The sequence below is a fragment of the Ursus arctos genome, unplaced genomic scaffold, assembly GCF_023065955.2.
Source record: "Ursus arctos isolate Adak ecotype North America unplaced genomic scaffold, UrsArc2.0 scaffold_3, whole genome shotgun sequence".
Taxonomy (NCBI): domain Eukaryota; kingdom Metazoa; phylum Chordata; class Mammalia; order Carnivora; family Ursidae; genus Ursus; species Ursus arctos.
The window spans coordinates 63,309,304-63,325,367 of record NW_026622985.1 but is presented as its reverse complement, the minus strand read 5'-3'; the positions used below and the strand labels follow the sequence as shown (position 1 = coordinate 63,325,367).

Sequence of the window (16,064 nt, the reverse complement as noted above, 5' to 3'; positions counted from 1 at the left end):
GGTGGAGGTGGGGAAGGAGAGATGATAGGGGAGTAGCTTTGAGAGAAACTTTGCTATGAAGGAGAGCAGAGAAATTACTTTCTGCCTATCTCCACAAGACATAGGTTTTTGAACACACTACAATACTTCTTTTCCAAGACTACTCAAAATATAAGAAGAATCATCTGACCAAATAGTAATATTTATAATAAATAGTGTGAGTTGAGAGAAGTCTTCTGTTAATCATAGTACTTGTTTTGTTAGTTTCTGTTCTATCCTACACAGCTAAATAAATAATAGCTGACATCTTAGAAACAATTGAAATTTGCCAAATAAAATAAATGATTTTTTTCAGCACTCGTAACAGCCCTATGAGGCAGGGGCTCTGACTACCCCATCTTATAGATGAGGAGTCCAAGTTTTGGAAAGTTAAGAGATTGCATCAGACCAGAGACCTAGTAAGTGGTACAAGCTGGTTTGGAACCTAAGTTCTGACTGCAGAGTATGCATTCCTAAACTTTGCAAAACAAGAGTTGGAGATAAGAGAGAAGGTATTAATGACATAGGATCAAAACTAGAATCTAAGCCACCCTCATTTACAGAAAAATGGTCTTGTCTGTTCACTCATAATTTTGGTAACAAGATGAATGCCTTTGTTAAATAATCCTCAGCAGTAATGTAGATAATTCTGCTGGTAGCTGAGAATAAATGAATGGAGGCCTTTGATGTGATCCCTCTACCCACCCCCCAACACACACACCTTTTTAATGCAAGCAGGAAAGAGATTTAGGAAATGCCATCAACGTCCCACGAAATCTGGAATTTTTAAGACAATATTCTAAAGTTCTCTAACATTATGCCCCAAACATTCATAAAGGAAGTGTCTGAGTAGAAGTAGTATGTCCTTTATTTATGGGATTTATGAAAATGTGCTTATAGCAATAACTTCTAGGTATGTTTAAAAAAAAAAAAAAAGTTGGTTCCCCAAACATATGACTAACCAGAACCCACATTCCATCAGGGTTTAAGGCAACATCCAGGTAGAAAAGTTGAGTCTCGCCCATTGCCTAAAGAGATCACCACATATGTACATGTAAAGAAGACAGAGCTGGTGTGTGAGCCTGTGCTGGATGAATGCCCCCTTAAGACAGAACCCACTTGGCTCTCCAAACCAATAGCTGTGCTACTCGTTGGGAGAGCAAAGAGACACAACTCAACTCTAATAAATGTTTAAGGCACACATCCATGCATTTAGTTATCTCACAAATGGTTTTGAGTTTTTCAAAGCATGTAGCATTGCAAAAGAGGCAGTTCAATCTTTTGAGGAATTTATGATCATCAGGAGGAAGATGAGTTCCTTGGCTTACCCGCCAAGTGCCACAGGAGTGATAGACACCAAAACAAGGTGGCTGTGAGAACAGAAAAAAAGAGTAGTGAATAGTGTGAGAGACTGCAAGGCACAGGTGTAATATAGGTTGTTTTTGTTTAATTTTTGCAAAATTTTCAAGGAAATATGTTGCCCACTGTTTAAATTGCAAAGAGAAGAAGTAAAACAAACATACAATTCATTCTCAGGGAGCACTGGTATTTCTGGGTATGCATTTATACAATTGAAATATAATGTACATATAAAAGTCTGTCTCTTTTTTTCATTCAACAATATGTTGTGTTTCCTGTCACATTATATAATTTTTGACATCATTACAAATTCTTCATATATACAGGCCATTTTAATGAGTGTTTAATACTCCATTATATGGATAAACTGCAACTTATTTAAGCACTGCCCTTTTTTTTTCAACTTTCGATTGTTGTAGCTTATAAGATGACTTGGGATAAACACTTCAGTGCTGACCATGTTTGTCTTTTTCTCTCATTATTTTAAGTATACAATACTAGAGTGAGTGGGAGTGCCTGGGTGGCTCAGTCAGTGCCTGGCTGACTCTTGATCTTAGCTCAGGTCTTGATCTGAGTGTTGTGAGTTCCAGCCCCACTTTGGACTCCATGCTGGGCTTGGAGCCCACTTCAAAATAAGAAAAATTAAAAACATTGCCAGAGTGAGTGACACTTCTGGATCGAAAGACAGGAACATTTTTAGGGCTCTTGTTAAATTATTTTCCAGAAAGACTGCAGCAATTTCTACTTCTTCAAGGAATTTACAGGTGTGTCTGTCTCACTAAACTCTAGACGACCAGTGTCATCATTTTAAAAATATATATATTTATGAGTTCGATGAATAAAACAGTTACACATAGTTATTTGAATTCTTTGAGTTCTTCACTTAAATTCTGTTAGTATTCCATCGCCACCTGCATTTTCCCTTTTATGAATAATCTTTTAATATCCCTTGCTCATTTGCTTTTTGGAGTGCTAGCATTTTAATGATGTGTTTGAGTCCATTGTATATCAAGAATCATAACCCATGATCATATTTGTAACAAACATTTCCAAATATTTCCCTCACTAATGGTTTGCCTTTCAATTGTCTTTGCTCTCTGTCCGCAGGTGGACAAAAGCAGAGGCAGAGACGCATGAGAGCATCCGATGCCTTTGGAAGAGGAGGATTCAGGTGGGTGTGGAGTTTCTGGACACATGTGTGCCTCTGTCCTGGCAGATGAGTCTGAAAAGTGGCTGTTAAGAGCTATGTATGGTTCGTAGTTTGGATTATTGTTCATATACAGTGAAGAACTATTGGAGGCTTAAGAGAAAGAAAAAAAAAAAGGAAGTGACAAAATCAGCCCCATCTCTTAGAAACAGAGGTCTAGCAGTAGGGAAAAGGATGAGTTGGAGGGGACAGGGACCATCCCAGTCTATTCCTGGACTGTTGACAGAGCCTCCTCCAGTGATCTCCTATGGTTAACTTACAGGACTTTATCTTTATGCTTCAATTTGAATATTTACATTTAAGCTAAAATAAGGAATGGAGTATAAGATGGAAATTTCTCAGAGAAAGAAATAAAATAGGTAAAGATGAGTGAAGATATCAAGGAATTGAAAGTGTTTGTGAGGCTGACATGAAAGGAATACATGACTTTCTTTTCTAAAACGTGCTTGTTTGGTGAATATATTTGTCTAAATCCCAGAAATTATCTAGAAAAGGGGGAGAGATAAAATCGTAAGAGATAGGCTAGCCTGAGAGCAGAAGGCATTGAGTGTTAGAGTTTAGAAGTATCTTTAGGTGATAGGTAACCTTTATGTTTTAGACATAAATAAAGTAGCGTATTGGGAACATTAACCTGGGAATGTGTAGAATGGATTGAAAAGGGAGGGAATAGAAGCAGGAAGATCAGTTATAAGTTTATCGCTTTGATACAACGTTACTGGAGGGCAGTTTGGTGATATGTAGCAACAAATAGAGTACATCCATCTTTTGATCCAACAATTTCATTCCTGGGAATTTATTAAAGAAATAATAGAAAAAGCGTTTAAAGTTGTATGTGCAAAGATGCTAACTGAACTGTCATTTATAATAGAGAAAAAAATTTTAAAACTAAAAATCCAACAATAATTCATAAGATGAAGTACTATAAAATTGATTAAGTGTCATGACACAAATCTGTATTTATTAACCTTGAAATGGTTTCAAAATATATTTAAATGAAAGCAGAGGGATGAAAAACAGTATATTTAGAATGCCTCCACCTTTACTTTAATCATATATATCATGTCATCCTGTTAATGCTTGTAGAATTGTCATCTCAGTGGTGGTTTCTAAAGCAAACCTTATTTAGAGTAAATTTCACCAAATACATTAGTCAAATTCCTCTCTTTCCTTCTTCTAAGGAATGAAATAAAATCAGATAGGGGCTAGGGCTTGTTTATATACAGTCCCTGATCCACACTGGCACCCCGCATGTCTATGCCTGATGTTAAATTAATGCCAGTTCCATGTTCTGTAGGTTTGTAATATACAGTTTAGACCAGTTCTGTTTCATTTCAATAACTGCAAAGCTACTTTTCCCCAAATACAATTGATCATCTGATAGCCTTCAAACTCAAATCTTCAGCAGTCGCCATAAGTCAGCTGTAGAAGTGTGGCATGGATTTCTGTTGTAGCAGAGTGATCACGGTTCTGGTTTGAGAAGTCTGCTTTCAATCCTCATCCACCACTTTATAGTGAATTTGGCAAGTCACTTAACCTCTCTGAGTCTGTGTTTCATCCTTAAAATGAGGATAATAAAATATCTTTCCTTTAGTTGATGTGAATTGAACACAAATGAGAGCCCTTCCTTGACTTAATTTTTGTCTCTCTAGATTAGGAATTTCAGACAAGGAATATAAGTGCTAGACTGTTTTACTTTTTATATTAATTAAAAGTAACACACCCAGGGGTGCCTGGGTTCCTCAGTCAGTTGAGTGTCTTACTTTTGGTTTTGGCGCAGGTCATGATTTTGGGGTTGTGGGATGGAGCCCTGTGACGGACTCCATGCTCAGTGTGAAGTCTGCTTGGGATTTTCTCCCTTTCCCTCTCCCTTCCCCACTACTCCTCCCCCTGCTCAAGCTCTCTCTCCCTCTCTCAAATGAATAAATAAATAAAATATTTTAAAAAAAAGTAAAATACCAACAACCCACTATCTAAAATGCTGAAATATGTTTCCTTTATAATTAGTCTTTTTAGAATAAACCACAGATTATTTTCCTCAAATATTACAAAACTTTCCTATTTTCATAACTGTACATGCAAACTAGAGGATCTCACCTTAATTATGAGTATTTAAGATAAATAATTATGTTATTCATGTAACCTACCTCAGATTTATAATCAAATTCATAGTCTATTTTCCAGAAAAGAAATCCTACCTTCTTTAGGTTCATCAAAAACATTTTGCTCATGGAAACAAAATGCTATTGAAGATTTTTGCCATCAGGCAAATATATAAGGATTCCTACTTGCCTTTACTTTCCCCATTCACGCCCCCAGTACTAGACTCATTAGGGGAACAAATCCACATACTCGGAAGTGAGTAATTACTGTTCTTGGTCATAAACGCTGTTGTGTTAACATGAGATCTAATATTGTTCTTCCTCCTAATTTCACCTGAGTATTTAGCAAAACATTTTCTGTCTTTTTTTTTTAAATGATTTTTTATTATATTATGTTAGTCACCATACAGTACATCCCCGGTTTCCGATGTAAGGCTCTATGATTCATTAGTTGCATATAACACCCAGTGCACCATGCAATACGTGCCCTCCTTACTACCCATTACCGGTCTATCCCATTCCCCCACCCCCCTCCCCTATGAGGCTCTCAGTTTGTTTCTCATAGTCCATAGTCTCTCATGTTTCATTCCCCCTTCTGATTACCCCCCCTTTCTTTATCCCTTTCTTCCCCTACCGATCATCCTAGTTCTTATGTTCCATAGATGAGAGAAACCATTTGATAATTGTCTTTCTCTGCTTGACTTATTTCACTTAGCATTATCTCCTCCAGTGCCGTCCATGTTGCAGCAAATGTTGAGAACTGGTTCTTTCTGATAGCTGAGTAATATTCCATTGTATATATGGACCACATCTTCTTAATCCAGTCATCTGTTGAAGGGCATCTTGGCTCCTTCCACAATTTAGCTATTGTGGACATTGCTGCTATGAACATTGGGGTGCATACGGCCCTTCTCTTCACTACGTCTGTATCTTTGGGGTAAACACCCAGTAGTGCAATGGCTGGATCATAAGGTAGCTCAATTTTTAACTTTTTAAGGGACCTCCACACTGTTTTCCAGAGTGGCTGTACCAACTTGCATTCCCACCAACAATGTAGGAGGGATCCCCTTTCTCCACATCCTCTCCAACAATTGTTGTTTCTTGCCTTGTCTATTTTTGCCATTCTAACTGGCGTAAGGTGGTATCTCATGTGGTTTTGATTGAATTTCCTTGATGGCTAATGATTTTGAACATTTTTTCATATGTCTGTTAGCCATTTGTATGTCTTCATTGGAAAAGTGTCTGTTCATATCTTCTGCCCATTTTTTGATTTGTTTATTTGTTTCTCGTATATTGAGTTTGAGAAGTTCTTTGTAGATCTTGGATGCCAGTCCTTTATCTGTAGTGTCATTTGCAAATATCTTTTCCCATTCCGTGGGCTGCCTCTTAGTTTTTCTGACTGTTTCCTTGGCTGTGCAGAAACTTTTAATCTTGATGAAGTCCCACAAATTCATTTTATCTTTTGTTTCTCTTGCCTTTGGAGATGTGTCATGAAAAAAGTTGCTGTGGCCGATGTCGTAGAGGTTGCTGCCTATGTTCTCCTCTAGGATTTTGATGGATTCCGGTCTCACATCGAGGTCTTTCATCCATTTGGAGTTTATTTTTGTGTATGGTGTGAGATAGTGGTCAAGTTTCATTCTTTTGCATGTAGCTGTCCAATTTTCCCAGCACCATTTATTGAAGAGACTGTCTTTTTCCCATTTTCTGTCTTTTTTATGTAAGTCTTAAGAACCATATCAAATTAAAGCCTTAAAATTGTCAATTAATAGTAAAATTACTACTCTGTCTTTAAATGATCTTTTCACATTTAATCTCTCCACCCCCTTTTTCCTTGGAAATGAAAGAAGAAGAAAAAAAAGAGATAAGGTCATATTTGGGGGCAAGCATTATAGGGTGTTGACAAAGAACTGCAAAAACTGGGACATTGTCTTGAAATAAAATTGATGGTGTGGTGGATTTTTGAGAGTTGAAAGTAACCTTCAATCAATCCGGGTCCTAAATCCCCCCCAAAAAATCAATGCATATAAAACTACAGATGAGCCAAGTTTCTCTAGGTATATATGTCTTTGGAGAGACCAAGCTGGTAGATGAGCTGAGGTGTGCTAACCCCCTGAATTGTATGCGGTGACCCAGGAGGGGAAGCTGGAAGATGCAATTATGATTCTTGGAGATGATGTAAGGAAAAATGTGGAAGAACAAAATGGCTCAGGGTGTCTAATTAGTGTGTCATGTGCCTGGACAAAGAGGGAACGGTGTTTCAGGAGAATTCTGAGTGCTCTCTAGAGGGTACAACTGAGTGTTCTGTAGACCAAAAGGAGAGCTTTTTAAAAATCCATTTAAATGAGGCATAATTTATATACAATAAAGTTCACCTTTTATTTAGTTTAAAGATTTTTATTTTGAGATAGTTGTATATTCACACACAGTTGTAAGAAATATACAGAAATATTCCTTGAACCATTTCTCCAGTTTCCTCCAATGGTGAAACTAATAAAATATCACAATATTGAATATTGTGCAACTGTTCTGCACTGTATTGATGTCAAAGTCCTGATTGTGACATTGTATTCTAGTATTATTGTAAAATGTCATGTATAGTATACGGTACTACTGTACTGTGCGATATCACCACCAGAACATTGATTGACATTGACACACTCCAGATAAAGAGTGCCTCTATCACTGCAAGGATCCCTCTTGTAGCCCTTATACAGCCACACATCCCAGCTTCCCCCACTCTCCCACTCCACCATCTCTGATCCCTGGCAACCACAAATCTGTTCTCCATTTCAACAGTTTGATCATTTCAGGAATGGCATTTAAAGGAATCAGATGGTATGTAACCTTTTAGGGTAGGATTTTTTCCACTCAGCATGATTCCCTGGTAGTTCATCCAAGTTGCTGTAAATACCAATAGTTCATTCCTTTTTTTATTGGTAAGTAGTATTCCACTACATAGATGACCCCAGTTTGCTTACCCAGTGAAGGACAAACGTATTAATTTTAAGTTTATATTTCTGATGAGTTTTGACAAATTGATACACCCATGGATCATTGCCATAATCATAAATGGGACAACAGTAATGAAAATATATGTTCACATACAGACTACATGAATGTTTGTAGCAGTTTCATTCATACTAGCTAGAAACCAGAAGCAATCCAAATGGCCAGCCGCAGGTGAATACATAAATGAATAAATAATCTATAGAGCACAACACCACTCAACAGAAAAAAGGAATTACTGAGGTAAATATCACACATAGTAAAAGGAAAAGACCTAAAAGAATACATGCTCTATGATTCTATGTATGTGGATTTCTAGTAAAGGTAAAGCTTTTTTACTGTCACAGAGCAGATCAGTGATTGCCTGGGGCTGGGTGAGCCAAGGGGAAGGATTGATTGCAGAGGGGCACAAGAAAACTTTTCATGGTTTAAGAGGACATTTTTTAACCTTAAGCTGGGGAGAATCTGTTAGATTCTCTAGAATAGAAGAAAACAAGGAAGTGCTGAAAAATAAATTTGTTTATGGAGGATAGTAAAAAGAGTAAAGTAGGGATAATAGATGCCCAAAGAACCAAGGTATAGAAGAATAATGAACCCCAAAGGTGAAAATAGAGGAAACTTGAAAGAAACTTATCAAAGCTTCAAACTGCAGAAAGCTAATTGGAGCATTGCAACACCAGGGATGTGAGTCTCACCTACTTGACATCAAGTTTGTAATATGCAGATCCCCCCTACTTGGCTTGTGATCTTTACACAGATGTGTGCCTTGTTCTTCTCTGGGTCCCCAAATAAAACTTAGCCCTGTAAATGCAGAAGGAAAGAGTATGTAGCCCGCAGGTATGGAAATTCTGCAGGAAAATTGACAGCAAAATTCTCTTAATTCCACTAATTGTTAAGACATGAAGTTGAAATTACCTCCAAACGCAGAAAGCGAACAAGAAACAATTTCTTTGTTTTTCTTGGTATTCTTTCATGACAAAATACACTGTGATATTTTCTACCAATGCCCTGCTGGGAGCCCTCTCCATTCCTCCAAAAAGTATGTAGTGCTGATATAGCAAACGGCATGCCCAGTTGGAAATAAGATCTTTTAGCCCAATATATATCCCCAGATCCCCCCACCCTTGAAGGAGACAGAACTTTCCTTGTTGTAGGGAGAAAGACTGGGAGGAAAAACAATGAAAGACAATAGGATTGGAGATACGAGTTCAGTCTAAAAGAGAACATAAAAACAGAGGTCCAAAGCCAGGTGAGAGTAGGGGGGAAGGTGGCAATTCCAGGGAGCCTGGAGGTGGGAGAGAAGTAAGATATGGTTACTGGAATTCAGAACTGGGAAAATAAACTAAAGTAAATAGGAAGCAAGCCGGAATTAAACTGTAAGTGGGAAGACTTATTGGGAGGTGCTAAAACCACTGGGTAAAAGATCATTGTGGAATAGGATATTCACATACTGCAAAGTATCCTACCACACATTTCTTTTTTTAAAAGATTTATTTATTTATTTATTTGTTTATTTATTTATTTATTCATTCATTCATTTATTTATTTGAGAGAGAGAGAATGAGAGAGAAAGAGCATGCTCCAGCGGGAGGGTGAGGGGGGAGGGAGAGAGAATCTCAAGCAGACTCTGTGCTGAACATGGAGCCTGATGGGGGTTTCGATCTCATGACCCTGAGGTCACCACCTGAGCTGAAACCAAGAGTCAGAAGCCCAACTGACTGCGCCACCCAGGTGCCCTCCCAGGACAGATTTCTTATTAATTGTAAAGGGCAAATGCACTTTTTTGCTGGAGTGATCTAGTTGTGGTGACACTTTAAGTGGTTAAAGTTAGTACCACGGAGAGTGGCATAGCCTGACAATGCATAACACTGTGATGCAGTGTCGAGTGCCCATGCCACTCTACCAAAAATGATTAACCCGAAGCTCAACTCCTACAGAAAAAGTACAAAGGTTAAAGGGGGCAGTGAAATGACACTGTAAGAAGTGAAATGACACCATAAGAAATGAACAAATCCAGAGTGTGAGCTATTCTCTAAGAGGGTTTGCCAGGGCCCTGCCCCTTATTATTAAGAATGATTAGAAATACAGGTTCTAGGTAGGAAGAAGGGGACATATTATCTCCTAATACTGTAGGCCATAGATAAAGTTAATGGACAAGTTAGAATCTGGATGACTAAAGAAGAAACCTCAGATAGACCCTTAGACCCAGTGCTTAACAGGAAAAAAATTGGAGGTTAAGAACAGGGTCTCGTTATATAGCATTTGTGGAATATAAGTAAGAGGGGGTGAAAGGAAAAGGAAAAAAAAAAAAAGAGGAACTAGTGAACCTGAAAAATCTGATCCTCATCATAGCAGAGGGAGCCCCTTAGTGGGGTGTCATCCAGAACCCTAGTATTCTTACCTAATCTGTGGATGGGGGGAGACACTGGGTGTCTGCATCAAATCTGAAAAGACTTACAGAAGGTGGACCAGGGACTTTGGTCCCAGATATCAACCCCATGAGCACAGACATGGCCTAACAGTAACAGAGCAAAGAATTTCCGGTCTTTGCTTTGTCATTGGATCAGCAGTGAGATAGATGCATTTGAGAAAGAACTGACAAGACCCCAGGCAGTATTAATTGTTTTTAATGGTTACTTAATTTATATGACAGTTAATTTTTTTAAAAGCTGAGACTGGCATCCTTCAAGGGAACGATGGCTAAGATGAGAGAGATTTGAAACCATAGGATGTGAAAAGGAGTTAGAGTAACCGAGAACATCTAATCTTCAGGAGAGAATGTTTAGATAGAATTTGATGTCTGTCTTCAAAGATCTATCTGTAAGGTTATCTCTTGGAGGAAGGATGTGACTTCCTCCATGTTAACTGCAGAGGGCAGAGCTGGGACCAAAGGTTACAAGGAGGTGGCTTTGTCTAATTGCTGTGCAAGGGGAGACACAGAGTTCCCTATTTACTTTTGGAACAATTATGACAGCTAACATTTACCGAGTGCTCACGATGACTGAACTATAATTGAAATCTTTATATGCCTTAGCTAAAAAGTTGTGGATCAAATTCTTAGTTATCAGAGCATAATTTAGTAAAGGCTCCATTTACTAACTGCTTATTAAATTACTTCATTTTGATAGTTACCCTGTTTACTATTATATCATTATCATTTTACAGATGAGGAAATAGAGAAGGTAAATTACTTTTCTGAAATATCCTATTTTAAGTTATTGGCTTATAATAGTCTGGACCCAAGTCTTTCTGCTACTAATATTGTCTCCAGAGGTTATGCATATAATAAGAGGTCAGATCAGGGCTGTTTGTTAGAAATATAAGCCACTGAAGTGAGCCACTAATGAGAGCCATATGTGTAATCTTACTTCTATTAGCCACATTAAAAATGTAAAAAGCCTGGTTGGCTCAGTTGGTGAAGCATTGGACTCTTAATCTGCTGGTTGTGAGTTTGAGCACCATGTTGGGTATAGAGATTACTTGAAGAAATAAAATCTTAAAAAAAAAAAAATTAAAAATGTAAAAAGAAACTAGTGAAAATATTTTAAATTACATATATTTACATTTTAACCCAAGACAATAACCCAATTGACTCATCACATTTTAAACTATTATCATTTGTTGAAATGATGTAATAAACATAAAAATTATTAACAAGCTATTTTACACTCTATTTTTCACACTAAGTCCTGTGTGCATTTTACACTTACAGAACACCCCAGGACTAGCCACATTTAAAGTATTCAATAGTTGCTTGGGGCTCTTGGCTGCTAATGAACAGCCAGCACAGGGTTAAAATTTAAATCTCCTTGGGGGAGGGGGTGGGACTGCAATTTAAAGAGGTGTTTTGCCTTCTACCTTAGATTCCAGTGCCTCCCTGCTCCAGATTTATCTCCTTTGCCAGTTTGAAGGGAATGCATTAGTAACCGCCTTTGTCTTTTCCGGCAGAGCCAATGTAGGTATTTCTGATTTTGGAGAGGGCAGGTGTTTCTCCTGCAACCTTCCAACGACTGTTATTTCCCTCCTGGCAGCTACGCTGGAGGTTAGTTAGTTAATTAATTAATTAATTAATTAATTTATAGATTATTTATTTATTTATTCGACAGAGAGAGAGAGAGAGACAGGCAGCGAGAGAGGGAACACAAGCAGGGGGAGTGGGAGAGGAAGAAGCAGGCTCATAGCGGAGGAGCCTGATGTGGGGCTCGATCCCGTAATGCCGGGATCACGCCCTGAGCCGAAGGCAGACGCTCAACCGCTGTGCCACCCAGGCGCCCCAGTTTTTTAATTTTTGCTTTGAAAATCACTGAAGTAGGTTGCATTAAATAGTGTACCCCAAATACCAAACTGAGGGTAGAAAGTCTTGCTTTATGCAAAGTTATGCCAAGTTAGGGAGTCCCTGGTTTAACTAATTAGAAATAAACCGTGTAAATGCATAGTTGACTATAAGAGGGAGGAAAGGTTCTGTTATTTTCGCCACGCTGCTCAAGAGTAGAGGCAGAGCGTCAGAACAAATACATCAGCCTTTTAAAAGTAGCTTTAAAACAACCCACCGAAGTTTCCCCTCGAAATTCCAAGCCAGTTGACAAAAATGAAAGCATATAAAAAGATGCCACGCGCTCTCGGCCTCCCGGAGGTGGCGCTATGACGGTGACGGAGTTAATTAGTGCCTGCAAAACGCCGCGTGTGAGCTCATCCGAGAAGTCATGCTCTGCACACATATTATTTATAGCCGATCTGAGGCGTGCACGGTGTTTGACATTTTCCTTCTTTTTAAGTAGGGGGACTTCAAAAAGTCGTGGGCCCCCTTCTCCCCCCAACCCCCCACAGGCAAAGTGCAGTAGGCAGGCTCCAGGGTGCGGGCGGGAGGTGGAAGCGCCAACCACGCGAGTCCCGGCGCAGGTGCCGGGGGCGGCGGCGGCCACTCGGCAGCGTCCGCTTGGGAGGAGAGTTCGCGGTTGATCTTGGGATGCCTTGCAGATGCAAAATGTGTCTCTGGCCAGCAGGAGGAAGGAAGAGGAAGTGAGAGCAGCGGCAGCCGGCGGCGCAGCAGCCGGCGGATCCCTAGTGTAAGTGCGTGTGCGCGGGCGAGGATGGGCACGGGATAGAGGCAGAGCCACCCACACCGCCGCGGCCCTGAGCTGGGGGACAGAGCCTCTGGACCCCCTTCAGTGGTCACGGGTAGCCAGAGCTCTGGTCGCGGGGAACGCGCGCCGCCACCGCCGCTGTCCTGCGACCCCGGGCAGGTTCGTAAAGTTTCCTGGGCTGGCGCCGCGCCCCCGACTCGCTGACCTCAGCGCGGCGGGTGAGGGAGCTGGGGCTGGGGCACGGGAGGAGGTGCCCTGCTCTGGGGGTTCTCCGGGCGCCGCGGAGACACTTTTGTTTCCTCCCCGGGGGCTCCGCGGCTGGAGAGGGGGTGGCCGCGGCGCTCTGCGGTGCGAGGGCTGCGGGCGCTCCCGGGCGCTCGGCAGTTAGGGAAGTCTGGGCAGAGCCTGGCGGCTGGTGTGGGAGTGGGAGTGGGCGCGGAGGGAGGGGGCGCGGGAGACCGAGCGCAGGGCCCCGGGCCCGGGAACCCGCCGAGAGGATTTGGCCGGGGCTGGCTGGTGGAGGCTGCCGGGGGACAGTGCTGCTGGCGCGGGGGGACTGGGGACCGGAGAGTGTGGGATTTGGGGGTTGGAGACCCGAGAGGCTGCGCCGGAGGAGGTACTGGCGGCTCGGACTCTGGCTTTTCTCCGGTACTGGCAGATGGGAGGGAATCCCTCGGCTAGCGCGCTCCTGGGAGGGGACAGCGATGGGTTAGAAGGATGGGAGGGCCCGAAGGGGCAGGAGGGGCGGCTGGGGCGGCTGAGACCCTCGGGGGAGACAGTTAATACCCGCCTACTGGGGACATGCCGGGGTCACCCGCTGGGACCGGGAACGACGGCGGGGGAGGGGGGCTTCGATGGGAGATCCCGGCTTGGAAGGGGGGGGCACCCGGCGCGCCTTCCGGGTAGGGGGCAGCCGAGCTCTGGGGGTCCTGGAATCCGGGCTGCGAGCGGCGGCGGAGATCGCAGGAGTAGCTTTGAGGAAGAGGAAATACAGAAGTCAGCCGGCCCGGGGGTGCGCGCGTGTGTTTGGGGTTGGGAAGTCCGTGTTGTGTCGCGGGCGCGCGCGAGGGCGGCGAGCGTGTGAGCGAGTGAACGTGTGTGCGTGTGTGAGAGAGAGAGAGAGAGAGAGAGGGAGAGAGAGAGAGATAGAGACTGCGAGGGGCTCCAGAGCTGGGGACTTCCCGCCAAGTGAACCTCTCCCGCTTGGGGGCCGCTTGAAGTTGGCAGCTCCGGGCAGAGGTTGTTGGCGGTGGGACCTGTGTTGACCTAGAGCTGCAGGGCTTGGCCTCCCCCAGTGACCTGGCCCCGGGGGCCTCTGGACAGCTCCTGGGACTCACTGAGCATATTCTGTGATGCCCTGTGCCTCTCACCATGGGCCTGCTAACATCCCTGGCCATGAATGATGCGGGCTTAAACCCTTGTATTCAAGATTTCGGAGAAGCTAAGACAAGGATTTCTGCCTCGGGAGGCAGAAGCTGCAGGCTCCCGGTTTAGCGCTGCCCCTGACTTGGGTGTGGGTGGAGGAGGTGGGGCAGTGGAAGAATTTAGGAGTTGTTTGTTTGTTTGTTTGTTTATAAAATAAAAGTAATTAATGATCTGTATTTATGCATTCACTCTTTGAGGGTTAACTTTGGAAACTAGAGGAACTTAACCCCACTCAGGTTCACTTTTAGATAAAAAAGGCTGGCAGCAGCTATTATTAAGGGCCTCTCCTGGTCATGGTTTTTCGTATCTCCCCTCCATATCTACTTCCCAAGGTTATTTCAAGGATTATCCTCCCCCCATTTGCAGAACCTCAGAAGCCCAGATCCCCTGCTGTCATGTGGCAGACTTTTTTTTTTACAGTTGCCCTTCTGAACCTCTGCTCTTTACTATGGTACATTTCCTCTCGCTAGAGGGCTGTGGTTAAATGTTGCCTTTTTTCCTACTACATTTATTACTCATTTTTTTTTTTTAATTGGATGGACTGGTTGTCTAATTGGGAAATTGTGAGGGAGTGACCTGGAGTGTTGGAACTCTGCAGGGGGGATGGGCTCAGGAGGGAAGGGAACTGGGGAAGAAGCTTAGTAGATATCAGGGAAGTGGAGGTTGTGAAGCAGGCCCAGGCCTGAGTCTTGTGGAATTCAGGAGCAGGCATTGGGCTACAGGGTGGGTGGTGTTATTAATGGTCATATCTTCACCCCCATCCCCCATTCCCATGTCTTATCTTTCTGCTTATTTTTTTAAGATTTATTTATTTATTTATTTTAGAGTGAGAGTGCAGGAGGGAGGGGCAGAGAGGGAGGGAGAGAGAATCTCAAACAGACTCCCCACTGAGCCACTGAGTGGGGAGCCTGAGGCCCAGGCTCCAACCCACAACCCTGAGATCATGACCTGAGCTGACACCAAGAGTGAGACTGAGTTACCCAGGTGCCTCTCTTGCTTTTCATTGCAGCCATCTGACAAGCTTACATTCTTTTTTTTTTTTCAACAACTTCTCTCCTCAGGGCCTTTGCACGTTTTACTCCTTTTGCACCAAGAACGTTTCCCCACACATCCAGATGGCTCATTGCCTTGCTCACTTCAGGTCTCTGCCCAGTTGTCAGCTTACAGGCAGCCTTTCCTGATTACCTCATGTTAAATAGCAACCAGCCTCTCTCTGGTCCTCTTGTTTTCCCCCTTAGCACTTATTACCCCCTGGCATTATATATTCATTTGTTTATTTGATTATGTCTGTTTCCTCCATTAGGATGGAAGTTCCATGAGGGCAGAGGCCTTGTGTATAGGTCCAGAACCTAGACTGATTCCCAGCAGAATAGGTGCTCAATAAATACTTGCTAATGGACTGAATAAGAGATGCCTATTATGGGAAATATACCAGGAAAATATTGCAGCATCAGTGGCAAGTGAACCCAGGTAACAGGCTTTTGTGGTTTTTTTTTTTTTTTCTTTTGTCCTTCCCACCATGCCCAGCCACTCCTCTTGCAGACCCTTTGTGCTTGAGCCGGACTCAGAATTTTAGCCTGAAGAAAGGAATAGAGAGGTGATTCCTTGGGAGAGTGGAAAACCAGTACAACTTATTGATAATGCATAACCACTTCAGATCTGGTGTTTGTTTTATCATACTCCTTGGAGAAAGTCTTTTCAAAGCATGAGTTGCTTTAGCCAAAGAAATACTCCCCTAGGAAGAAAGGCATTACTGTGTGTGCAGTGAAGTCAGAGATAGCCTCTGTATCCCGCTCTGCCCTCCCAGAAGATGGAGGTGAAGGCAGAGGAGGAGAAGGGGGAGTCAGAAAGAAACTGGGTGGCAGA

General features: G+C 42.4%; 1 protein-coding gene across 6 annotated transcripts in view; it reads left to right on the top strand.

The window, feature by feature from the left end:
- ELMO1 (engulfment and cell motility 1) overlaps positions 1 to 16,064 on the top strand; it is a 690,097-nt gene that overhangs the window by 172,923 nt on the left and 501,110 nt on the right. For 2 of the 6 annotated variants that reach the window (XM_057304123.1, XM_057304122.1), the window contains one exon: positions 2,485 to 2,548. The gene's annotated coding sequence lies outside the window, so the exon portion shown is untranslated. Of the gene's footprint in view, positions 1 to 2,484; positions 2,549 to 12,425; positions 12,933 to 16,064 lie in introns of those variants that run through there. The other 4 variants (XM_026509354.4, XM_026509340.4, XM_044387601.3 and 1 more) reach the window with 4 other exon arrangements.